Source organism: Bacillus rossius, chromosome 2 (genome assembly GCF_032445375.1).
Source record: "Bacillus rossius redtenbacheri isolate Brsri chromosome 2, Brsri_v3, whole genome shotgun sequence".
NCBI lineage: Eukaryota > Metazoa > Arthropoda > Insecta > Phasmatodea > Bacillidae > Bacillus > Bacillus rossius.
The window spans coordinates 45,542,894-45,569,436 of NC_086331.1; the positions used below are offsets into that span (position 1 = coordinate 45,542,894).

At 38.9% G+C, this 26,543-nt stretch overlaps 1 protein-coding gene across 3 annotated transcripts in view; it reads left to right on the top strand.

Moving 5' to 3' along the window:
* LOC134529260 (uncharacterized) overlaps positions 1 to 26,543 on the top strand; it is a 141,044-nt gene that overhangs the window by 58,183 nt on the left and 56,318 nt on the right. The gene's annotated exons all lie outside the window — the stretch shown is intronic.

Below are 26,543 nucleotides of genomic sequence, written 5' to 3' on the forward strand. Positions count from 1 at the left end.
GACAATATCAGCAAAACAATTTTCACCCTCAAATTGCACATATTTTGTCAAATATCTATCAAACCCACACACTAACAAAATGCTACATGTTTGTCTACCTGTTTGGTACTACAAGACTCTGCTCCAAGCAAACATGTAGAGAAAGGCTTAAGGTATGACTCGGTGTCACATTACGTAATAAAACTGAGGCGTTCCTGTTTTGCTATGTTTGTAAACTGTAAAAACTTGTTTTAATGGTGTAGGGAAACAGGTAAGCACTGCATTAACTGGCTACAGAGAACACTGTGTGAAGTCAAACTGTCTTTTGTTCGGAAATATTGAAGACAGCGCTTGCAGATCCATTTCTTAATATTAGCCCGGAAAAGTTGTGAATGCAATAATCTGGAGAGACTCTTAATAGTTAGAAAATCGTGGTGCTCTGGCATGTCACTTAAACGAATCACTAATATGTTTACATGCTTTCCTCTTCGCATGGAGGATACGCGAAGAGGCTGGAAAGAATAATTGCCACTAAAACATACTGTCCATTCACGCATACACGTTAACGGAAATATTTTTGTTCTGCTCGATTATTTTGATCTGATGGAGACAAGACAGTAATGTCAAGCCAGGTATATTTAAAACCACAAGTAGATTCGGATATGAACTGGCTCGGCTAACATTGCATTCCACAGTCGTCACACCTGCCATGATAGCATACAGAAAGCAATGCTGCTCGGAAAAATCAGTGTTGACACAAGCTTTACTTTTGGACAAAAAACGCCGGCAATTTCATGTGTGGTGCACCAACCATGCAAGCTTTAGGGGAAGGCGGGGTAACTGGACGCATTGGGTAATGGTACGCACGTCAGTATCTGGCTAAAGAAGAGGAGACACACGCGAGAAGGCTGGTGCTACTATGCGGCGAAAGGAGTATTTTCGTTCTAGTCGAGTGGCAATGGCGTGAGGCTGAAGTTGTGTCTAATATTCGTGTTTTTTTTAAATCGGAGATTTTTCCAATAAGATCCTGCATTCATTGCATTTGAGGTAAGGAAACAACTGTGCACTTTTGTAGCATATTAGATGTTTACAAATAATTAGTGGTGTTTTTGCTATAACTTAACACTGTAAGGGCCTGTACTTTGTGATCGTTTCAACTGTGACTGCCAGTAAACTGAAATGGCGTCGTTTGGGGTATTCGTACGCAGGCATGCGTACAAATTCTCCATCTGCGTTTCATTCATCCGTGCGAAATTTGGTAACTGTTTTGTTTAAATAGATCATATCAATGGTTATGTACATTGCGAAAATAACAAACAAATATATATACTAATTTCCCCAGTTACAAAACCATCGACATCAACTATAGGGACCAGGCAGGCGCCGAGACGAAAACGGCGTTTGGAAATGTTGACACTCCAAGAAAAAATGTGCCGGCAGAAGTGGATACTTAGAGGAAAAATAAAACGGAAACACAAGCTAAACATGATATAGGGAATCCAAAAAAAAAGAAGAAAGAAACAATGAAAAATATTTTAAGCGATTTGTACGTTTCTTCTAGCGAAGACGAAGGAAATACAAAAAGGTTTTGTCAAGATGATGACATTGAAGATTTGGATATGTTGGCTTCATCTTTGACACAAAAAAATAGCACTAATGAGATCTGTAGGTTTTGTGGAGAGTTTGGTAAGGCCAGAGAACTGTGGTACCGCTGTGGCAGGTTTTCTGACTATGTCCATTCAGACTATAGTGCTGCAGAAAATCACTATAATTTTGTATGCGTTTTTTTTCAAACCAAAGTATAATTATTTCAATAACTTTGTTGCTAAGATAGTAGTAGTATAGTTTGGCCGGTCCGAGATCTGGGTTCTGGGTGTGGAGCCGGAGCCGGTGTCTGCCATCTTGGATTCTGACGTCACGGCGGCCATCTTGGATTGTGACGCCACGGCAGCCATCTTGGATAAGCGTAACGGGACACCGTGTAACGGGACACCGTGTAACAGGACATCTAGTAACGGGACACAGTGTAACGGGACATAACGTAATGGGACAAGTAGATCACGGCGGCCATCTTGGATCCGCCATTTTGGGATGTCATTGTGTTCTCGAAAATTCCGGCGATGTGTGGTCCGCCATCTTGGATGATGACGTCACCGTTGCAATTTCCGTTACGGCCGCCATCTTTAATTTTTTTATTTATTATCCGATTTAAATGAAATTTTTTTTAAAAATTATAAAAAAATTCAAATAATAAAATTTTTATAAAATATTTATAAAAATCATACATTAACGACACGGAGCTCAGAGTCCTCGGTTCGAACCCGACGAGTGCAAAAAAAAATGGCGACCGATCCAACCCTCTCAGTGGACGCAGGCAGACTGGCTCCCACCACTTTTTTTCAAAGCATATATATCGTAACCTAGTATGTCGTCATGTCCGCCATCTTGTCTTCGTTTCTGGAGACCACCATCTTGTTTTCGTCGGCGAGAGTGCGCTGACGCCATGTTAGTTTAGTTCTTATCCGCTAGAGTGCAGTAATCATTTATTATTGTGACACCCGCCATCTTGAAATTTGGACGCCATCTTCAAAATCCGTAATTATTTAGCTAGAAATTCGGGAAAAGTTACAAAATTCATTAAATAAATCACTCATTAATTTACATATTGATTCGATCCGCTCCTGTCCTTGGTTCGATACCCGATCGATGCAATAATGTTTAATTTTATGTAAAAAATAATAATTTCAATATACCATGTTCAACATTCGTAAAGAGTCTCTAAATCCTATATGACCATCATCCTATCAGACATCAAGGCCACCATATTGGAAATTCGTAATTTTTTTTATGCTAGAGATGCGGGAAAAAGTTCAAAATTCATTAAATTAATTGACAATAAATATACTGATTGAATAGATCGACAAAGGTTCATGGTTCGATCCCTGGCCGATAAAAAAAAACTACTTTAATATTTTAAAAAAGTACCACAAAAGTGACAGGTTTAAGAAAATAAAAACACCACAAGTTCTTTTATAAACCTTTTATTACATACATACTACACTACTACAAGTACAAAAAAAATACACAGACAAATTACTAAAGTTTTGTGGATTTCTCGATTGAAACAGTCTTCTTGTTGTATGGTACTACAATTGTGTATTACATAATCCCGTAATTTCAAGTTTTTGATCTTCTCACAGTACGTGCAGTCGGGTGATGTAACACCGCTGGATGCTCCTTCCTTCATCAATGCCACTGGAACTGTTGACAACCATTGTAACACTGCTGACATGTTAACTTCTGAAGCCTTTGAGGTCTGCTCTGCGGAAGATGTTGCACGCGTCGAAATCTTCTGCTGTGCTGAGAGAGCAGGTGTAGCTGTAGACGTCGTTGTCATCGTGCTCTGCACTGATGATGGTAGACCTTCGATCCAGGTTGGTATATATAGTGGTTATGATGCCATCGAGTTCCCAAGAATAGCTAGATACCGGTCTATTATGTTATACAAGTCTAACTATCCGATCCGTTCATTACCGCAGCCAGAGACGGACTGAAGTCCATATCACCAGGGTCTCACTTATATAGACTCATCAGTCGGTACAATACAGGAGTCAAAACAAGAACCATGTTCATTATACTCACACTTAACTTTTTCGGAGCATTTTTTATAATAAAGATGTAAGCTATCAAGACGTGAAATTAGTTTTTTGCACTTATTGCACTGAAAATGTATACTTTTAACATTATTAGAACAACTGCTTCTTTCATGTCTGCGAGCATTTGAGGTGATAGTAAATCATGCGTCACAGTATTTGCACTGACGCAATGTATGCTCTTCATTAGTTGAAGAATCCATTGCTGACGATGAAACTTCGGATGATGGTGGAATCACATCTGTTGAAATCTCCTCCAATGTTGACGACGTCGTTGCCAACGGGATCTGCACCTTCTCCATCGTAGCTGTCGTCAAGGTTCCCGTAGACGATGGTACAACCTCCGAGTTCGACGTTAAAGACGGTACAGATTCCATCGAGGTCTCAAGAACAGCTAATTGACACGACTTATGTACCAGAAGAAACAAACTAGGTGATACTTACACCGCCGACGTCAGTAACAAACTGAGCGTCCTGCTGTCTAGGACTCGCTTATATACATGCACCGTATGGAATAATACGCTAGTCAAATAAAGAACCATTTACAATAATACTAGAGTCAAATCAACAAATTAAAAAAGAGGATCATTTGATCGAAAAAAAAATTCGATCACTCCAATATACGCCAGGCTCCATGAGCTACAATTTACGTCATCAGATTTATCTACATTTTGCTCCTATGCTTCAATTGACCATTAGCTGCAAGTGCTCCAACAGCTCCATCAGCTTCAACACGTAATGTACGCAATGTACACGCAATACATGCAATTTACACGCAATAAATGTAATGATTACACAGTACACACAGGAAATGGAACGTACACACAGTACACACACACAGGAAACAGAACGTACACACAGTACACACAGGAAACGGAATGTACACACAGTACACACAGGAAACTAAACAGACACACAGTACACACAGGAAACTAAACGGACTCACAGTACACACAGGAAACGGAACGTACACACAGTACACACAGGAAACTGAACGTACACACAGGAAACTGAACGTACACACAGGAAACTGAACGTACACACAGGAAACTGAACGTACACACAGGAAACTGAACGTACACACAGTACACACACAGGAAACGGAACGTACACACAGTACACACACAGGAAACGGAATGTACACACAGTACACACAGGAAACTAAACGTACACAATACACACAGGAAACGGAACGTACACACAGTACACACACAGGAAATGGAACGTACACACAGTACACACAGGAAACGGAACGTACACACAGTACACACAGGAAACTGAACGTACACACAGTACACACAGGAAACGGAACGTACACACAGTTCACACAGGAAACGGAATGTACACACAGTACACACAGAAAACGGAACGTACACACAGTACACACAGGAAACGTAACGTACACACAGTACACACAGGAAACGGAACGTACACACAGTACACACAGGAAACGTAATGATCACACATACAGTAGCGGAAACACACACAGGCTTAGTTGGATATCAGAATACAATAAATAAAAACATTAAATTTTTACTTTCAATATTGTATTACTTCTCAACATTACACAAATACAAGTACAAGAAGCCATTATTGTATGTAGCCAGCTTTCCTCAGTTCTTTGAGTATGAAGGATATTTCTTTGATGCACGGATAGTTTCCTGCACAAAGCGAGCCATGTAGAAGTCTTAGCCGGTCAAACAATATGTTTGGATCTTTCCATGATGCGTAATCAATCTCTTCTACCACCATCTTACTTGCTTGTTTATTATAAATACTTTTAATATCACAATCGTCCCAGTGATCATAATAAGCATTATCAGATTTATTTATTATAACACGACGTTTCCATCGTTTCTGTCTCAGGACATCGCCACATTCTTCGATCTTGTCAGCTCTAGGTGCTTCATCACAGTCTATGCCTTTGTCAACAGCCTCAGAGTCACTGTAACAATCACTGTAGAAGACATCCTCTTCACCCAGATTACCGTATGAATTCGCTATCGATGATGTCGAAGTGTCTTCATCGTCTTCATGCTTCCTTTTTAGGAGTCTATCTTTGCTCAACAATGAGAAGTTCACAAGCTAGCAGAATGTTTGAATTTTTTTTCGTTTTTATTTTTAATTTTTTATTAATTTTTTTTTGTATTTTAATGATATCAAAGAAAACTTGTGGCGGTTTTCTCCGTGTGCTCCTGATTATTCTTGCCAATATTATGATGGTTTTCCCCGTGTGCTCATGATTATTCTTATCAATATTTTGATGGTTAATCCGTGTGCTTGCGATCATTCCTGCGGTTTCGGTCAAAGGTCAAGGTCACACCAATCCAAGATGGCCGCCATGACGTCGTAATCCAAGATGGCGGACCGTGAGAAATCTGAGAAGCACTAGCAGGAAGGACGAACTTTTTTCTCCTTGGATACTATCGAAGCTAACCTCCCTTTGCGATCGATAGTGAGCGTTCCGCATCCCACATTAATGAAATATATATTATTTACCTGCAAGCAACACGTGGCGCCATCTGTTGACGACAGCCAGAACTACTTGCATCAATTTGCTTTGCATTAGATAACTTAACTCTCACTGATGAAATATTTCAAAAACTCTATTAAAGAAATGGTTCCAATTGGAGAAAACTGACAGTTTATATCTAACATTAGTCACAGAAGCTACCATGGATCGTGGTTTGTTATCTATAGCTTAATCGGAAGGAAGCCGCTGTAGATACTGTGGCAAGTATTTTGTCATGAGAAGGAACGCTAGACATCATGAGAAGAATGATTGTGCTAGAAACCCACTACGCAACATGTTAAGCTGTAATCGTTGTAGCAGGTTGTTAACACGAATTGACAGCTTAAAATGACATGGTAGAACATGTAAAGTCAAGACTACTTACGGCATAGAGGACACCGATGGATCCACTAGACTAAAGAAGAGTGATCTGCATTATGACAATAATTTTTCTTGTCCTGAGCGAGATGGTATTAGCTCACCCGATCGTGAGGAAGAACATAAATTGAAGGATGCTAATGGCTTCGGGAAGACTGAAACTAATGGAAGTATCAACACCGTGAAAAAAGAGAATACTTTCAAGCCTATGTTCAGTAGATCCTCCATTCTTTGTAAAAATGATGGACTCCTAAAAAGTAAGCATGAAGACGATGAAGACACTTCGACATCATCGATACTGAATTCATACGGTAATCTGGGTGAAGAGGATGTCTTCTACAGTGATTGTTACAGTGACTCTGAGGCTGTTGACAAAGGCATAGACTGTGATGAAGCACCTAGAGCTGACAAGATCGAAGAATGTGGCGATGTCCTGAGACCGAAACGATGGAAATGTCGTGTTATAAAAAATAAATCTGATAATGCTTATTATGATCACTGGGACGATTGTGATATTAAAAGTATTTATAATAAACAAGCAAGTAAGATGGTGGTAGAAGAGATTGATTACGCATCATGGAAAGATCCAAACATATTGGTTGACCGGCTAAGACTTCTACATGGCTCGCTTTGTGCAGGAAACTATCCGTGCATCAAAGAAATATCCTTCATACACAAAGAACTAAGGAAAGCTGGCTACATACAATAATGGCTTCTTTTACTTGTATTTGTGTAATGTTGAGAAGTAATAAAATATTGAAAGTAAAAATTTAATGTTTTTATTTCTTGTATTCTGATTTCCAACTAAGCCTGTGTGTGTTTCCGCAACTATATGTGTGATCATTACGTTTCCTGTGTGTACTGTGTGTACGTTCCGTTTCCTGTGTGTACTGTGTGTACGTTCCGTTTCCTGTGTGTACGTTCCGTTTCCTGTGTGTACGTTCCGTTTTCTGTGTGTACTGTGTGTACGTTCCGTTTCCTGTGTGTACTGTGTGTACGTTCCGTTTACTGTGTGTACTGTGTGTACGTTCAGTTTCCTTTGTGTACTGTGTGTACGATCCGTTTCCTGTGTGTGTACTGTGTGTACGTTCCGTTTCCTGTGTGTACTGTGTGTACGTTTAGTTTCCTATGTGTACTGTGTGTACATTCCGTTTCCTGTGTGTGTACTGTGTGTACGTTCAGTTTCCTGTGTGTACTGTGTGTACGTTCAGTTTCCTGTGTGTACTGTGTGTCCGTTTATTTTCCTGTGTGTACTGTGTGTACATTCCGTTTCCTGTGTGTACTGTGTGTACGTTCTGTTTCCTGTGTGTGTGTACTGTGTGTACGTTCCTTTTCCTGTGTGTACTGTGTAATCATTACATTTATTGCGTGTAAATTGCATGTATTGCGTGTACATTGCGTACATTACGTGTTGCAGCTGATGGAGCTGTTGGAGCACTTGCAGCTAATGGTCAATTGAAGCATAGGAGCAAAATGTAGATGGATCTGATGACGTGAATTGTAGCTCTTGGAGCCTGGCGTATATTGGAGTGATCGAATTTTTTTTTCGATCAAATGATCCTCTTTTTTAATTTGTTGATTTGACTCTAGTATTATTGTAAATGGTTCTTGATTTGACTAGCGTATTATTCCATACAGTGCATGTATATAAGCGAGTCCTAGACAGCAGGACGCTCAGTTTGTTACTGACGTCGGCGGTGTAAGTATCACCTAGTTTGTTTCTTCTGGTGCATAAGTCGTGTCAATTAGCTGTTCTTGAGACCTCGATGGAATCTGTACCGTCTTTAACGTCGAACTCGGAGGTTGTACCATCGTCTACGGGAACCTTGACGACAGCTACGGTGGAGAAGGTGCAGATCCCGTTGGCAACGACGTCGTCAACATTGGAGGAGATTTCAACAGATGTGATTCCACCATCATCCGAAGTTTCATCGTCAGCAATGGATTCTTCAACTAATGAAGAGCATACATTGCGTCAGTGCAAATACTGTGACGCATGATTTACTATCACCTCAAATGCTCGCAGACGTGAAAGAAGCAGTTGTTCTAATAATGTTAAAAGAATACATTTTCAGTGCAATAAGTGCAAAAAACTAATTTCACGTCTTGATAGCTTACATCTTTATTATAAAAAATGCTCCGAAAAAGTTAAGTGTGAGTATAATGAACATGGTTCTTGTTTTGACTCCTGTATTGTACCGACTGATGAGTCTATATAAGTGAGACCCTGGTGATATGGACTTCAGTCCGTCTCTGGCTGCGGTAATGAACGGATCGGATAGTTAGACTTGTATAACATAATAGACCGGTATCTAGCTATTCTTGGGAACTCGATGGCATCATAACCACTATATATACCAACCTGGATCGAAGGTCTACCATCATCAGTGCAGAGCACGATGACAACGACGTCTACAGCTACACCTGCTCTCTCAGCACAGCAGAAGATTTCGACGCGTGCAACATCTTCCGCAGAGCAGACCTCAAAGGCTTCAGAAGTTAACATGTCAGCAGTGTTACAATGGTTGTCAACAGTTCCAGTGGCATTGATGAAGGAAGGAGCATCCAGCGGTGTTACATCACCCGACTGCACGTACTGTGAGAAGATCAAAAACTTGAAATTACGGGATTATGTAATACACAATTGTAGTACCATACAACAAGAAGACTGTTTCAATCGAGAAATCCACAAAACTTTAGTAATTTGTCTGTGTATTTTTTTTGTACTTGTAGTAGTGTAGTATGTATGTAATAAAAGGTTTATAAAAGAACTTGTGGTGTTTTTATTTTCTTAAACCTGTCACTTTTGTGGTACTTTTTTAAAATATTAAAGTTGTTTTTTTTTATCGGCCAGGGATCGAACCATGAACCTTTGTCGATCTATTCAATCAGTATATTTATTGTCAATTTATTTAATGAATTTTGAACTTTTTCCCGCATTACGAATTTCCAATATGGTGGTCTTGATGTCTGATAGGATGATGGTCATAGAGGATTTAGAGACTCTTTACGAATGTTGAACTTGGTATATTGAAATTATTATTTTTTACATAAAATTAAACATTATTGCATCGATCGGGTATCGAACCAAGGACAGGAGCGGATCGAATCAATATGTAAATTAATGAGTGATTTATTTAATGAATTTTGGAACTTTTCCCGAATTTCTAGCTAAATAATTACGGATTTTCAAGATGGCATCCAAATTTCAAGATGGCGAGTGTCACAGTAATAAATGATTACTGCACTCTAGCGGATAAGAACTAAACTAACATGGCGTCAGCGCACTCTCGCCAACGAAAACAAGATGGTGGTCTCCAGCAACGACGACAAGATGGCGAACATGACGACATACTAGGTTACGATATATATGCTTTGAAAAAAAGTGGTGGGAGCCAGTCTGCCTGCTTCCACTGTGAGGGAAGGATCGGTCGCCATTTTAATTTTTTTTTTGCACTCGTCGGGTTCGAACCGAGGACTCTGAGCTCCGTGTCGTTAATGTATGATTGTTATAAATATTTTATTAAAATTTTATTATTTGAATTTTTTTATAATTTTTAAAAAAAATTTCATTTAAATCGGATAATAAATAAAAAAGTTAAAGATGTCGACCATAACGAAAATTGCAACGGTGGCGTCATCATCCAATATGGCTGCCATGGCATCCTAGTTTTTAAGGTCATGACCTCGGCGGCTTAGAGCGGCTAGCTCTTAGGAGTTTTAAGCCGCTTTTAGGAATTAGGGTTCTTTCTATGGCAAAACTACTTTTGAGGATTTTCGAAATCCTGATTTTTGAATTGAGGAATTTTTTGAGAATTTTTGGCGGATTTTTTTTCCACAGAAATGGAAATTTTGGCGAATTTTGAGGAATTTTGGGCAAATTTTGCCCAATTTTGGCAGACTTTGGCGATTTTTGAGGACCAAATTCAAGGTCAAGGTCTAAGGTCAAGGTCAATGTTCAATGTCAACAGTTGAGGACAAAAGTATGGTGACCAGATAATTATACTAACATGGTATCGGCAAACTCTAGCAGACGAAAACAAGATGGTGGTCTCCAGCGGATGAAGACAAGATGGCGGACATGATGTCATACCAGTTGATGATATATACCTTGGTACTGGTGGTGGTAGATCTGTCTAGGTAGCTTTCATGGAGGAAGTATCGACCGTTTACTCTCGCCGGGAATCGAACCAAGGACGTACATCGATATAATCAAACAGAATTCAAATACGTTAATTTTTTGATGAATTTTGGAATTTTTTTCATTAAAATCGGATAATAAATAAAGATTTTCAAGATGGCGTCCAAATTTCAAGATGGCGGACATGACGTCATACTACCTGATGGTATATGTGCATTGACATAAGTGGTGGGGGTCAGTCTGCCTGCATCCACTGTGAGGGTTGGATCGGTCGCCATTTTTATTTTTTTGCCCTCACCGGGTTCGAACCGAGGACTCTGAACTCCGTGTCGTTAATGTTTGTTTTTTATAAATATTTTATTAAAATTTTATTATTTGAATTTTTTTATAATTAAAAAAAAATTCGTTAAAATCGGATAATAAATAAAAAAGTTAAAGATGGCGGCCTTAACGGAAATTGCAACGGTGACGTCATCATCCAAGATGGCGGACAACACATCGCCAGAATGTTCGAGAACACAATGACGTCATCTAAAATGGCGGATCCAAGATGGCCGCCGTGATCTACTTTTCCCATTATGTTATGTCCCGTTACGCTGTGTCCCGTTACGCGGTGTCCCGTTACGTTGTGTCCCGTTGCGCTTATCCAAGATGGCCGCCGTGACGTCACAATCCAAGATGGCGGACACCGGCTCCGGCTCCACACCCAGAACCCAGATTTCGGACCGGCCAAACTATACTACTAATAGTCTATTCCTTTGTCATATAAAAAAACTGTGATTAGTTATTTTGACGAAAATTTAATTTTTTCATTCATTGGGAACAATGGTTTGTCAGTGTGTGTGTTGTTTTTTGTTAGCTCTCCCTACTTGTACATTAACAATGCAAATAATGAGTAAGCTACGTACTAAACTATGTATAATTTCCTCCAAATACCTACATAAATGTTTTAAAACTATTATACTGCAATTATGAACGAGAGCCTATGAAAATTTAAAAGAAAAAACTTTAGATAAAATTAAACTCATGAATGTATTTAATTTGATAAGAAAAGAGGGGAAAATGATGTCATCTCTATAGTACAAAAAGTGTATTTTGTTATTTAGGTACATTGTCATTTTTAAAGAATTATATTTTCTTTCAGGGAATATTCGGGAAAATTTTTATGTACCAGAATTAACATAGGGGGTAATAGTACGCAACACAAATTCAGTGCGTACGATTACCCGACTTGAGTGGGTAATCGTACGCAATACATATCATAATAATTTAAGTAAAATATCACACTTCCCTTTTAAACAAAGTACTAATACTCGGCTATATTTAAACTGACTTAATGTCGCTTTGCAACAAATTATTAAATAGATTTTTAAACTTTATTAACAGAAATATAATGTGTCAAAGTTAAGTGCGTGCAGTTACCCCGCCTTCCCCTATAGCGTGATAGGTGCATATTCATTTAATCAAACTCTTTATAGCCCAGTCACTGCCACGAGCATAAAAATTTCTAACGTTCCTATTAAGTTTCGGAATGAACACTGAATCATATATTTCTCCTACTTCATCAGAGATCAGTACCGTAGTTGAGTGGGTGGTGAAGTAAAATGTCTCACTCTCGTTTCCCTCCATAGTTTCCTTAACAAATGAAGCCGAGAGTGAAAGGTAGACATTAAAGGGACAAATTAAATCGGAAGTTAAGGTTTGAAAAAAAACCTACATCTCTGTAGAAACCAGTTCAGGTCCACGTCAAAAGTCCACTATCCTGTTAGCAAAGGTAGTGTCTCCTGCAGGGGAGGCGAGTCTTTAGTCTCACTTGGCTCCACCCCTGATGCCGATTTTTTTCCTTTGGGGCTTTTTTATTAGTTTAGGTCCTGAGTTAATAAAACTTTTTAATAATTTACCATTAATTATTATTTAATTAATTTAAATATAAATGTTAATTCCTTGAACTATTATAAAAAAAACTTAAGGTTAAAGGCGGAGTCATTTTATAGTAAATATATATGAGCAGATTTGTTTTAAAGTTATTTAATTGTTTTATCTCTCATATTATTTCACTACCATCGTACGGTATCTATCTACTCAACAATTACACTGAAGTTTTCATATCTGAACTTGAACATTATACTGCAAAAAAGAAAACTACCTATCCAATGCCTGTAGAAGTATTCCACATTTTCATTATTTAACATCTCGACTTCGGAATTCCAACCATTGGTGTGTTAACTGATTTACATGCAGTTATGGCATACTTATCATGAAACCCTCTCAAAAACATTCCTGTCTTATTTCAGCGAAAACCTCCTTTAGAATTTGTTTCATGGTAATGCCTAAAAATGCAGAAAGTCATCCCAAATATTTCACATCACTGTTTTTCCTCAAGGCCTGTTTCACACAAAAATTAGGGCCTTTAGAAGATACTGGAGTAAGTCCAGGAATATAAAGTTTTGATTTATCCATACCGAATAAAAATATGAAGTTTTCATTTGTCAAATACGTAGCTAACTCAAATATATATATTTTTTTTACTCATGCCACTCACATTTCGGCCACAGTTATGCCAATCAACAGAAGGTTATCAACAAACATTAGTACATAAGAAAGTAGATTACTTTTGCACGCAGGCCAAATAAAACAAATAAATAAATAAGTTAAAACGGTCTCTGAAGCCTCCAAGCCAATTTCATTTTAAACTACATCCCCAAGTCTAAAAGCAAATGTGGAAAACAAAACATAGAATTAGTTATACGATGGTAGTGAAATAATGAGAGAGATAAACATTAAAATAACTTTAAGCAAAGTCTGCTTATTTTTACCATTAAAAAACTCCACCTTTAACGGAAGTTTTTGTTAAGAGTTTAGCTAATTAACATAAATAATTAAATTATTTCAAAATAATTTAATACTAAAAAATTAAAATTAAATAAATTGTATTATTGACTCAAGACCTAAACTTACAATAAATCTGTCTTCAGGTTACAACTTAAAAACTATTTTCCATTTCCCAGTTAATTAGCTAAGATATTAGTGATTTACATTTAAGAAAATCTAAATTCATAACTCTAGGGGTGTTAAATAAAAAGTATCTCACAAATATAAATTTCTTGTTTTAGTTCATTCTCCTAAATAGAGCTAGTCACGCTTAAGGGACAGGTAACTTACATTTACATGTCACCATCGACTTACACTTCTGGAATCATGTACATACTTGTTATCATGGGTCTCCCTACCCGAAAGAGCCTTACTCGAGACTTCACTACACGATATATCTTCATACTCCGTGAAATACAACTAATTAAAAGACTATCACAAAACAAGTGAGCTTAAACAACCTAAATATTTTCATCTTCACGAACCTTTATTCGCTAACTCGTTTTACCATGGGCAAACCAAAACGAGAGAGCATACATGACTTCACTTGCTTTAAACTTAAGTTCATAATCAATGAAACCCAAGCTATCCACTCGTTCACACCGGAGGGAGATCTCCATGTGAGCTCCGAGCAAAGGCACTATATGTAGAACGATAGTGCTAACGTGAGCAAATTTTGGATGTCCAGTAAAGGATAACCCAGTTTCAATGTATGCTGTATCAATTTAATTTATATTATTTACAACAAGTCATTATTAAATTCAAAGTGCACTAATCTAGTTTTTCTTACAAATATTCAATATGTGCGCCTTTACTTATAGGGCACACATCAAACATAAGTCTTATTCTTCCCACACAATAGCCTCTTCAGTTCTTTGTCTCAACTCTGGAAAATCATTAATAACAATAATATCTGAAAGCTTGTGAACTTTCTCTTGCTAAAGCAAGGTTAAAATTCTAGCACAAGTAGTTAGAAATTATTGTTATTAATTTTTTAAATAAAATAAAAAATTACAATAAACAATTTGATAAAATTTATAACTTGTAAACACAACCTTGTTGAAGCAATGATAGAGTTCAAGCACAAGCAATAATTTTATTAAATTTTTTATATTAGTTTTTAATTTTATAATTGTTTTGGTATTTTGTATTTTTAATTAGTTATTAAATCTGTAGGGAAAAATAATATTTTTATTGCTATTGCTGTCAATCTTGATTTTTTTTAAATTCATATATTGGAGTCCCTACATAATTTCCACTCTTAGAACTGGTGACTCTGTGGCCTTATTTAGAAAAAAATTGGTTTTCACATAGCATTTTTCAGTGAATTCTGAGGTAATAATCCATCATTGTCAGATTATTTCTACATGTGACTGGTTATGTGCTGAGAATTTCGGTTAGTTTAAACAATTGTTAATAACGATGACACTTGATTGAAATCCACTATCTTGTTACATATAAGAAATTTTAGCAAGGAGACCTATCAAATTCTTCCTTTTCTGGCGAACATGAGTATTCATCCTCCATGCTACATTAAAACATACCTTTATAAACCGCGTAAATACATCATACTCTGAAACGATGTGAGTTGAGTATCGTAATACATATTGGTTACATTTGTTACCGAATTTACTTCATTTGTAGTCATATGTGGGTAACATTAAATTATGGTTGACTAATATTATGTACTTTAAATAAGGTTTACTTCATTTCAAACAAATAATTAAATATTTTCAATCAGCATGTTGCGAATTCTGTTGGTGAGAAGCGAAACTATTTGACCATGTACTATTTTCGATTCAGAATTAACTCCCGTTGATAGTTTATTTTAATTTTCTATTTAATTTTAGTATTTCCAAATAAACTTTCAGGTTACTTCTGACACTTTTCGTAGAAACTAATATAGATTCTGGATCTATACTATTAATAACATTAAAAGATCACTGCTGTAGCTATTGTGGCAAGGGTTTTACCGTGAGAAAGAATGATCATGTCAAATGTCAACTACATAAAATATTAAGTTGTGATCGATGTGACAGCTATTTTGCTCTAAGAGAGAGCTTAAAACACATTACAGGACTTATAAAGCTACCAAGATAAATTACAATGATGGAGCTTCAATACAAAAAAAAATTATGCTGACTGATGAATATTATTACTTGCCATAAACTCTCATAGCTCTCCTGATCTCTACAAAGAACTTGAAATTAAGGATGTTAAAGGTTTAGGAAGACTGAAGACGATGGAAGTATCAGTGTGAAAAGTGAGAATATGTTTCAGTACATTTATAGTAGAGCCTTCGAACTTTGACAATTTATGGACACATAGAAAGGGTTGTTGAAGATAAAGAAGCTTCGATGCTAAAGAATACGAAATATTATAGTAATCTGGATGAGTATTTTGATCATGATGATAGCTGTGCTGATGATAGTTGAGAAGATAATGAGATTAATGAATATGTGGCTGGTGTTAAAACAAAATATTATTGTGATTTTCAGAATAATGGCAGCATAAGAGATATTCTATGTAGGTATCTTGATTTGGTGGCCAGGGTGATAAATTTAATTCTTTCTTTTCGTGTAGGAACCTATACTAGTATGGATAAGATAACCTCCATACTTGAACTCATGCATATTATTCGCCTTGTATTTTTAGAGTGATTTTTAATTATATTAAGTTCAAAAAGGGGTCTGTAATAAGCAAACCTGTAGATTAATTTTAAGGTGTTTTGAGTTGTTTGATAATTTATCACTGTGATTTATGGATTTCATGTGGGTTTGTAGGTATAAAGTTTTTTACTCAAAATGTTTCGTGAGCAACTAATGTTTTCGCAGGTATGTGTGTGCTCTGAATCTAAAAAAGTATTAAATGATTTTAATGTTTCTATTTTTTTTCATAACTATAACATTTACCATGTCAAGTATTCCCATGCCGAAGTTTAACTGTGTGAGTAGATAATGTCTGAGTCCTGAGTGACTCTTGGGTCTACGATGTCGTGAATTAGTTGAGTCGGTTGTGGCTATCTCAGGCTCTCAGACGTTATTGAGCCAACAGTCATGATTTTGGAAGTACCTCGCGACCATAATATTATCTATAATAATTGCCAAAGTCAATAGTAGTTGTAATTGGCACTTGCTATAAAGGTTGCTAACATATTTTTTACTCCATTGCAAAGGTGACGTCATAATTCAAAATGGCGGTCATGGTATCCTTATTCCTAAAAAAAAAAGTATTATCGGAGGCTGTAGACATGGATTCGTAAGCCGTTTTTAGGAATTTCGTGGTTTCTAAGGCAAATTTACTTTTGAGGTTTTTTTTAATCCTAATTTTTGAATTGTGGAATTTTTTGAGAATTTTTGGCGGAATTTTTTTCCAAAATAATGGAAATTTTGACGAATTTTGAGAAATTTTGTGCAAAGCTTGGCTAAATTTTGGCTAATTTGAAGGTCAAAGGTCAAGGTCACACCCATCCAAGATGGCCGCCGTGATGTCACAATCCAAGATGGCGGTTCGGCACCAGGAACCACATCCTGAATCCTGTTTCAGGACCGGCTATTACACACTACTCGTGTAAATGAGTATTTCATTTTAATGCTTCTTTGAACTTAAACATTTGGGTAAGTTACCAGTTTTGTGTGGATTGAGTGTGGTTTATGTTTGATTTATATGCGGATTGGGTGGATTAATTTAATAGCTTTGTAGTTCACTGGTTTGAGTTTATGTATGCAAATATTTTTCATGTCACAGCTAGCTACATTATTTTCTTAATTATTTTGTTATACTTCTACGTACAGCGAGCTTCCTTCGCGTGTTCCGTGCATTGAGTACAGACTATGGATTGTTGTGATGACATATACCATGCAGAAATAACGTTTCTGCGCTGCGGCCTTTTAAGTGGCTAAGAACTGCTACCGACATAAACGTCAGTGTGCTGACAACATGCAGCATGACCTCCAGCAGTGGTAGGATGGTTGCTCGCAGAAATAAAATGCAGCAGCATCAAGCAACATGTTCTGGTGCTGTCCCCACGACATCAACCACCCGGTGTTACTTCTGCTACAAGACATTTGTAAACTCCAGTCATGTCAGACAAAATGAGAATACGGCTTGCAGTCTCAACCTTAACAGCAAATTGCACACTTGGGAAAAATGTGGTAAAGAGTTCTTCAGGGATCATAATTTGAAAGCACTCACCAAAGTGTGCAAGGGACCTGCTCCAGCTCCATCCACGAAGCAGAGATTGGTGATGCTTAAGCATGCAGCTATACCTAAGCCAAGCACCAGCCGAACAATTGTGGTTACCGGAGCATATTTGGTCAATGTCCACAACTTCATCATTGCCGAAGTGTGGTTCTGTGGTAATTTGAAGACTTATGTGGCAGAAAATAACACCGGTTCTGCCAAGAACTTATGTTCGTACTTGGACTCAATTAAGGCTTAACTATTAAGCCAACTTGTAGAGAAGATTGGGGAGAATGGTGGTCCGCTCAAGTATAACATCGTGCTTGAGTGCGACTATGAAAAGCCGGTGGATACAAGTGAAGAGAAGAGGGCCTTTAAAACAATGAGTGTTCCCCTCTACAGAGTTCATGAGGTGGAGGATGTCATTACTGAATCCATCTCTAAGATATGTAAAGAGTAGTAAGACTACATGGGAAAGGGGCTCATATGGACTTTTTCTTCTGTCAAGCGACTTCAACTGAGAATAAATAAGATTGATCCACTTAGATCTAGCTCCAACATCGAACTACCTACCTGTATCAAAGAAAAATAATCTGTGTTAAATCTGTGAAAACTTGGATGAGCACATGCGTGTTATGTGTGCTATCCTGATCAAGTTTAAGGAGGACGAACATCTGAGCATGGTAACACTACCATGATTTGGAGGGGAAGTTCAACTTATATGTTTTTGCTTTTATGTTCATGAATGGTGAAATAAATGTCTAGGTTGGAGTAAATAATTAAATTAAATTTTGATGGAAGAATAGTTATAAATTTGCTAAGTATTTTTTAAAGGTATTACATGTTACATTAAAATAAATGTAATCAATGAATCCGCAATAATGAGATGGTTGATTTGATATGTGATAACATATATCTCAGGCTATACATATAAATATAATATATGAATATGTCTTTAAGAAAAAATGTTTGCCACAACCACTATCATAAAAAAAATGGTCGAGAATTTTGTGAATATTGTGGATTTGTAGATTTTTAAAAATTTACATATTTTTTTTAGGTCTATAAGGATTATAACAACACTGGGAGGAAATATAATGTCGACCTTAAATGCGGAAGAGCGAGACTGACATACTTTTGAAACAAACTGAAGAAACAAAGATGATATTTATAAAATGAAATCAGGATGGCTGTCTCCACTAAATGGAAATAAGATGGCTGCCTCCAGCCGATGCTGGTGGTGCCAACATAACAAAACGTACAACGCACTGAAGTGGGGTGTTCGATGATGATGTCATCCTAACGAACATTGCAATGTTCAGGAGTGGGTCTCTCGAATATTTTGTCATCATAACGAAAAGTGCAATGTACAGGAGTTAAGCGCTCGATGGTGATGTCACCATAACTAAAAGTGCAATGCACAGGAGTGGAAAGCTTGAATCAACAAACATTTTATTAATTAATTTTTTTTCATAAATTTAAAATTTTTCTGATTTTATAAGTTAATAATTATTAATTTTCAAGATGGAGGACGTGAAATAATAACTCAAAATAGTTGAATGTTCTAGAAAACAAAATGGCGGCATCGAATATGGCCACTGGGCTCAAAGGTCGATGTTAAGCTCACCCAAAATGGCCACCCAAAATGACGTAATCCAAGTAGGCTGCTGTAAGTGACATAATCCAAGATGTACGCTGGAAGTGATGTAATCCTAGATGGCGACAACAGATCCCTGGATCCTGACCCTACACCCGGTTGCCCCATACATACCAAATACACCTTCTCATTGTATATTTTGCAGTTCCTTTGTAGTTGTAAATTTAATGTGAAAAATATTTTTCACAATTACAATGACCGATGAGAGTACCTACAAGTAAAGTGAACTTACAAAAAAAGACGCATATTAAATTAACACTTTTTCTATATATAAATTCATATATACATTCAAATATGTAAATTAACAAGTTAGTTTTTGTAACGACAGATACATTTTTATATACTTATCCGTAAGCCTGTAGTAAAATTTGGTTCTCTAGAAAATGTTGTATAAAAATAATAAAAATGTACTATATTTCAAAATCAAATCACATAGATGTAAAATGATGTTACCTTTGTACATATAATTTAAGGCGTTTTTACATTGTAGGTTTTGTGAAATGAGATTAGCTTCGATAAATTTAGATTTTGTACTTAATAAATATAAATTAAAACTATACGCCAACGAGAACATGGTTAAGTAATACTGCCAATTCCCGGTTTATAGTTTAACTAGCTGCCCGACCCGGCTTCGCACGGCTATACTAATGGAAAAAAATTAAGCCACATCTCCCATTTATAGTAATGGTAAATAAAAAAATCAGTGGAAATTTATTACAATGCTGTATAATGTACCGGAGAGAAAATGAATAGCACCGATGGTTTCCCAACTCGTGCACGCAACGTACAACTAATGTACCCGTAATTCGCTACGGCTGTCTACAGGCAGATCACTCTTGCGCCGCTCATTATACATGCCCCTCCTTGTGGGTACGCCACTGCCGCGCGATGCCCGTTGCAATGGAGACGCAGAAGGCATGAACAATGCAAAATCCTGTTCTCATGCAGACAAAGTACCCACTGTCTTCGTTTTAGACACCCATGGGATATTATTTTCGGAAAATGTCATCCTGCGTAACATAAGGAACTTTACTGTGAAGTTTCAAGTCTGTAAAATATATATACTTGAAAAAAAGGGCAATAAAAAGACAAATTAAACACAGAGAGAGGAAAAAAAACAATAGTTTAGGTTTGCGATTTAAAGTGATAAAAAGTATTTAAATACTAATTGAACTCTTATGAGGGTACTGATTGCTTCATTGTTAATATCACACGGGTTTTTTTTTACTTGTATGGGAAAATTAAGAATGATAAGGCATCTAGTGCGTGGCAACAATGTTAATAGGCAATAGGAAATAAACTTCTATGCGCCTGCGGCATTGTCAACACACACTTCGTATCTAACCCCTTCAAACACATTTGATTCTAAATTGGACTTTTAGTAAGGATCCCTAATGTTATTGATAATATAGTATAGCCTATAGCCTTCCTTGATAAATGTACTATCCAACACTGAATGAATTTTTCAAATCGGACCAGTGGTTCCTGAGATTAGCACGTTCAAACAAACAAACAAGCAAACAAACTCTTCAGCTTTATAATATTAGTATAGATTAGTGGTCGTAATTCTAGCCAGTGGAAATGTGCAAGAAGGCGTCCATGTAAAAATAACAGTATTTTCTTTATGTGTAGTAGGTACCCTGTGAATTTTCTTCAGTACGTTTTGTTAGGAAACGTTGCTGATTTATAAAATGTTACATAAGTACCCAACTACCTGCCCACCTAATTAGCTACCTACCTAACCATCTACCTACCCGATTATCCACCCAAATATTTATATACATTCAAAAATACATAACCCAACGACTTACTAAGCACTATCCTTTTGGGTAATGTATTTAAATTACCAGTCTAATGACCACAATGAAATAATTAAAAAGGAGTATTTTTAGCTCGTAACCAATAATTTGTACACGAAACAGAGACGCAAATAGTCAAGAAACATATACAATTCCAATAATGTTGATAAAATTATGGAATAAAATATTAATAATTCTAAATGTTTATTAAATTATTATTTTTAAAAAAATCTCCTGGTGAACTAACCTCAACATTTTGGTTATGGAATTTACAACATTGCTTCAATATAAAAAAATTGATCCTGAATACACAAAAATTCTAAGAATTTCAACATCAGCGATTGTGATTTCAAAAGGATTTAAAAAACGAATAAAAGACTGACAAATGAAAACTATCTGTGGAAAAGGTATTTTTTTAAGTTAATTTTTTTTACAGCCAATAGAGTAAGCCATTGCAAAGGCTGATCAGTGCATTACAAAATGTGCGAAGCTCAGAAGTATAAATGTTCGTGGTAGGAGAGGGGAAGGAAGGATATTGTTCGCCTCTCTCCTCACTCTAGGACAAGTCTTACTAAATCTATGCTTGAGTGCTGCATTTTTCGTTACGCTGCTGCCACACTCGTCCTGTTGACCGCCGCTCCTTTTACACAGCCTTCTGGAAACACGGAGACAAACACACCCAGCCGGTCTCACAGCTGTGCATTTCGTATGCATAATAGTATTTAGTATGCTATTGTGTACTTTATTGTTTTATTTAGCGTTTCTGTGCACTATTGCATATTTTTTTATCGTTTAAGTGGTATTTTGATGCGTGAAGTAGATTCATTTCTAACGTGAGTGGCGGTCGCACATATTTTATGCTTTCAAAATAATATTTTATGCTTTCTACATAACTTGTGTGTGCACAACTCTGCCAGTGTAGAAGCTACATCCAACTTACCGCTCAGTTTTTATTTTATTTTCCTGTTTAAATCAACCTGAAGCAACATTAAAACAGAAGAAAACACAGCACAAATATTGGAGAGTCCGTCGCACTTGCTCTGGACTGCAGGCATAGATTTGTATTAGGTATAAACTTTTTTTCATTTTTTGCGAATTTATCATACCAAGCAAGACTCCTGCAGTAATAACTACTATTTTCCTGAACCATTTGGCAGGCACAGGGTTATAAATAATAAAACGAAATCCAAACTTATTTCACTTAATCTTATTTCGCAAATGGCAATGTACTCTTTCCCTTTAAAGACTGTACATACCATAAAAGAACAATTCAAACCGTTTTAAAACTTGATGGCTTGGAAATGTACATTTGAAAAAAATTCACAACTATAAAACTCAACACTGCTCCAAATGCAGTAAAATAATGGTTATTTAAGAAAAAATTACAAAAGGTTTACATTTACAAATAAAGAATGCATCTTGCATTAATGTAAAATATATAAAGCTATAACTGTATAAGGGTTTGCTCCTCCTTTTTTGATCAGGAAAGGTATTAGAGCTTAAGCTATGACCCGAGGCTAGGGCTACCCATCTCAGCATGGTCACCACCTCGGCCCCCTGCCTTACTCAGTTAACAAGACAGTTGACTGTGTCCTTAATCCTTAGACCTTATCAGCACTGCTGTTGTTTACCCCGATCTACCACATCACACCTAGTGAGCCCGTGGTCCGGTGGAGGCCTATCCAACCTCTCCATGCTAATGTCGTAGTGACAGATTATTCCGACTTACGGCTGACATTCTCACATTCCCCTACCACATATTCGCCTTATCAGGGTAGGTTGGGAAAAACTTCCACTTAGTTTTACATACATTCCAGAGCTTATTTAAAACAGAACTGTTAGGTATCAATCCCTGATGTTTGATCGGAAGGGTATTAGAGCTTCGGCCACCAACCTAGCATAGTCACTGCCTCAGTCCCGTACCTCACTCAGCTGACCAGACAGTTGACTGTGTCCTGAGCCCTAAGATTTTATCAGCACTGCTGGCACCTTCCCCGATCTCCCATATCACACTGGGACACCTCAAAACACCCAGTGGACCCGTTGTCTTGTGAAGGCCTATCTAACCTCTGCTAGCTGTCCAAGCAAGTACCAGAGCTGTGTCGTCGCTCACCACATTGACTCCGCATTGGGCTAGGGAACCCTTGGAGCATGCTCCAAGCGATCGGAGCACAACTACCAAGTTCGAGTCTTACCCCTTCAGAATCCTGGGCATTGGAGAAAACCTCAGCGGGACACCATTCAATCTTTCATGGATTATTCCAGTACTACTAACAACTTGGTGTCTATGCAGCAAAAGAATATTCGCCATAAGGCTGACCAACCGCCACTCTTCAGAATCACTCCACTGGATGTCCTCGTCTCCTCAGACCTGACATACCTCGACTTAACAGATTTACAACCAATTAAGGCTCGGGTGTGCCTCGACTCTTCCGGTGGCGACCGCAGAGAGCTCTGGCTAGAAATGACAATCCTGTCAGGCGTGGGCTGGAGTTCCTCAGGTTTACCTCGGTACCTCCCTTGCCCATTGGAATAGTGGAACATATCACACCTAGCTGAGCAGTTTACCGCTCTTTTAAAAGCCAGAGAGCCCCCGAACATGCCGGCGCCATGCTCGGTCGTCTCCATTACCATAGGACTAATCCAATCACTATGGGGCTCTTGGGACCGAGACACCAAGGCTCGGCAGTCGAACCCCCCAGAAAGGCTTCAAACATATCTGCTGTTGCCCGCAGATTCAGCCAATTCACCATTGCTGGTCCCATACATGTAATTGGGGATGCACTGTGGGGAGGTTACGCCTGGCATTGTCCTCTTTAGTTAAGGCGATGCTATGACTAGAGGTTGAGGCTACCCATGCCAACATAGTCACCACGATTCATCCCCAACAGCAGTGCCCACAGGGAGGCAGAGGATTGCCACTTGGTGCGGAGAGGCTATGTATTCGCATCCATGCACCCATTCCGTGAGCCTATTGGATCATGTCTCGGATACTAGAGCCGGCAACAGCCCCGACACCACAAGGGACAATCACCTTCCCGCAGGGTCAGGACCACTCCCGCCAGTGGTAGTGACAGATTATTCTGACCTTACAGCTGACATTCTCACGTTCCCCTCCCACATATGTGCCCTAATAGGGTAGGGTAGGAGTAACATTCCAGTTCGCTTTTATAAGCAAACCAGAGAATTTAAGAAAGCAGAACTCTGAGGGATCACTCCCTGTTGTTGATTGGGAGGGTATTAAAGGTTCGGCACGGACCAGAGGCTGGGGACACCAACCCAGCATAGTCACCGCCTCAGGCCCTTTACCACGCTCAGCTAACCAGACAGTTAGCTGTGTCCTGAGCCCTAAGACTTTATCAGCACTGCTGGAACCTTCCCCGATCTCCCACATCACGCTGGGATCTCTCAAAACACCCAGTGAACCCGTGGTCCTGTGGAGGCCTATCCAACCTCTGTTAGCTATCCAGGCTAGTACCGGAGCTCTATCATTGCTCACCACGTCGACTCCGCATCGGGATGGTAGTGACATGTTTTCCGGAACATGTCCGGCTTTCCGCACCTCCTCCCTCCCTGTAACTGCACCTCAAAGGTAGAACCAGGGAACAGCTGATAGACATGTTTAAATAGGCCTATCAAAGCTTCGACACAAGCTTGTTGCCTATCTCAAAGATCCGTACTGCTTGAAAGCACGCCCCTCCGCCTGCCCGGCTGATGCCAGACAGGTTTCTCAGGTACACTAAGACAATCCGGTTGCCCACGTGCACTTGCAGATTCCTTTAGGCTGATGTTCTAGCCTTCTAAGCAATCCACGTATGGGCCAGGATGCCACCTGTATTAGCACAGTCTGGGATGGTGAACTACTTCATCCCAAGTCGTAAGATTCACGGGCACCCACCACTGGCTGAGGCTCAATTCAATTAGTTCGGACCGTGGCAGGCGCTGCATGCACTGTGCTGGGTGGGATTGTTCCCTAGGGCCTCTGCCGGAACATTGACAATGGTACTGGTCCCTCCCATACCTCCCACGATCCAGTCGGTGGGTGTCCTTCCACCATCCGAATGTCTCCACCCGAGTGTCCTGGACATCTTGGGAGGGCCCTAGCACACCAACCTTTAGAGCCGACATGCTGAGCTGTCCCGCACAATAGTCGGTGTTATGCTCCAGCTTAACATACACATTGCTGGAGCCTTGGCACCTATGCAACCCGTGCATTCCCTGGAAGGAGGCGAGTCACCCCGCCCACTGCAGCCAGGTTAGCCATCTGGGGGTCTCGGCGTCAGCAGTGTTTCTGCTAAACTGAGCTGGTGGATCACTTTACGAGCAAATGCTCCTAATAAGGCTGCTGTGCTCTTATGTAGGAGCATCTCAGGCAATGTTATCTCACTCACCAGGAGCCCGACCTGGTGGCGCAGTTGTTCCCGCAGGTCCTCCACATTTCCACAATTGGTCAGAACATGGTGAACATCATCGTTCACATGGCAATACAGGCAAAGTGGCGTGTCCACCAGCCCAAACTGGTGCAGGCTTGCCCAGAAGTTACAGTGACCATTCAAGATCTGCGCAAGTACATGGGTAACTTGGATGAACCCAGCCCACACGCGACACCACACAGACGGAAATACCACGTATGTGTGCTGCCCTCTCTCCAATGTGTCCCATATGAACTGCCATGCAGTGAGACTGTGCTCCCGCACCAGTTGTTCACGTGCAGAGGTCATCTCTCGGGTGATTCTGAGTCGGGCCAAGGCCCCACGCACCAATACTTCAATATCCAGGGGTGCTACACCAGCAAGGACAGGTAGGGCATCACTGGCCACAGTGGTGTATGCCTTGGTCCCCGCAAGAAGAGCTGCTCGTTGAGCCGAGAGCAGTTTCCACCATACGTGTGCCTGGGCAGCCCGCTGCGACCACACCACATACGTCACAATAGGTAGGAAAACACTGTGGTACAACACCATCATTTTTCCAAAGGTTAGACCTTCTGAACTAGGTGAAAGTTTCCTCTGGTTCTGGAGCACCTATGTCGCTTTCTGAGACACACAGGTTACATGCTGGATGTACATTAGATGCTTATCCAACAAGACCCCCAAGTACCGGATGGTCGTCACAAAACCCAGCCTGTTGCCAGCAAGATTGATTTGTGGATAATGCGGCCATTTCCCCTTGAATTAGCCATGCAGCATCATGCACTTGGTTTTGGCAACCGAGAAGTGCAACTTTGCAGCTGCTCCCACATTCTCAATTGCCTGCATGGCTGTAAGGGCCTTGCTTTCCAGTTCCGCTCTGGATTCTCTAGGAATCAGGACTAGTCCGTCATCCAACATACCCAAAGACTTGGTGGTCGGGGGCAGTGGGATCCTGAGGAAGC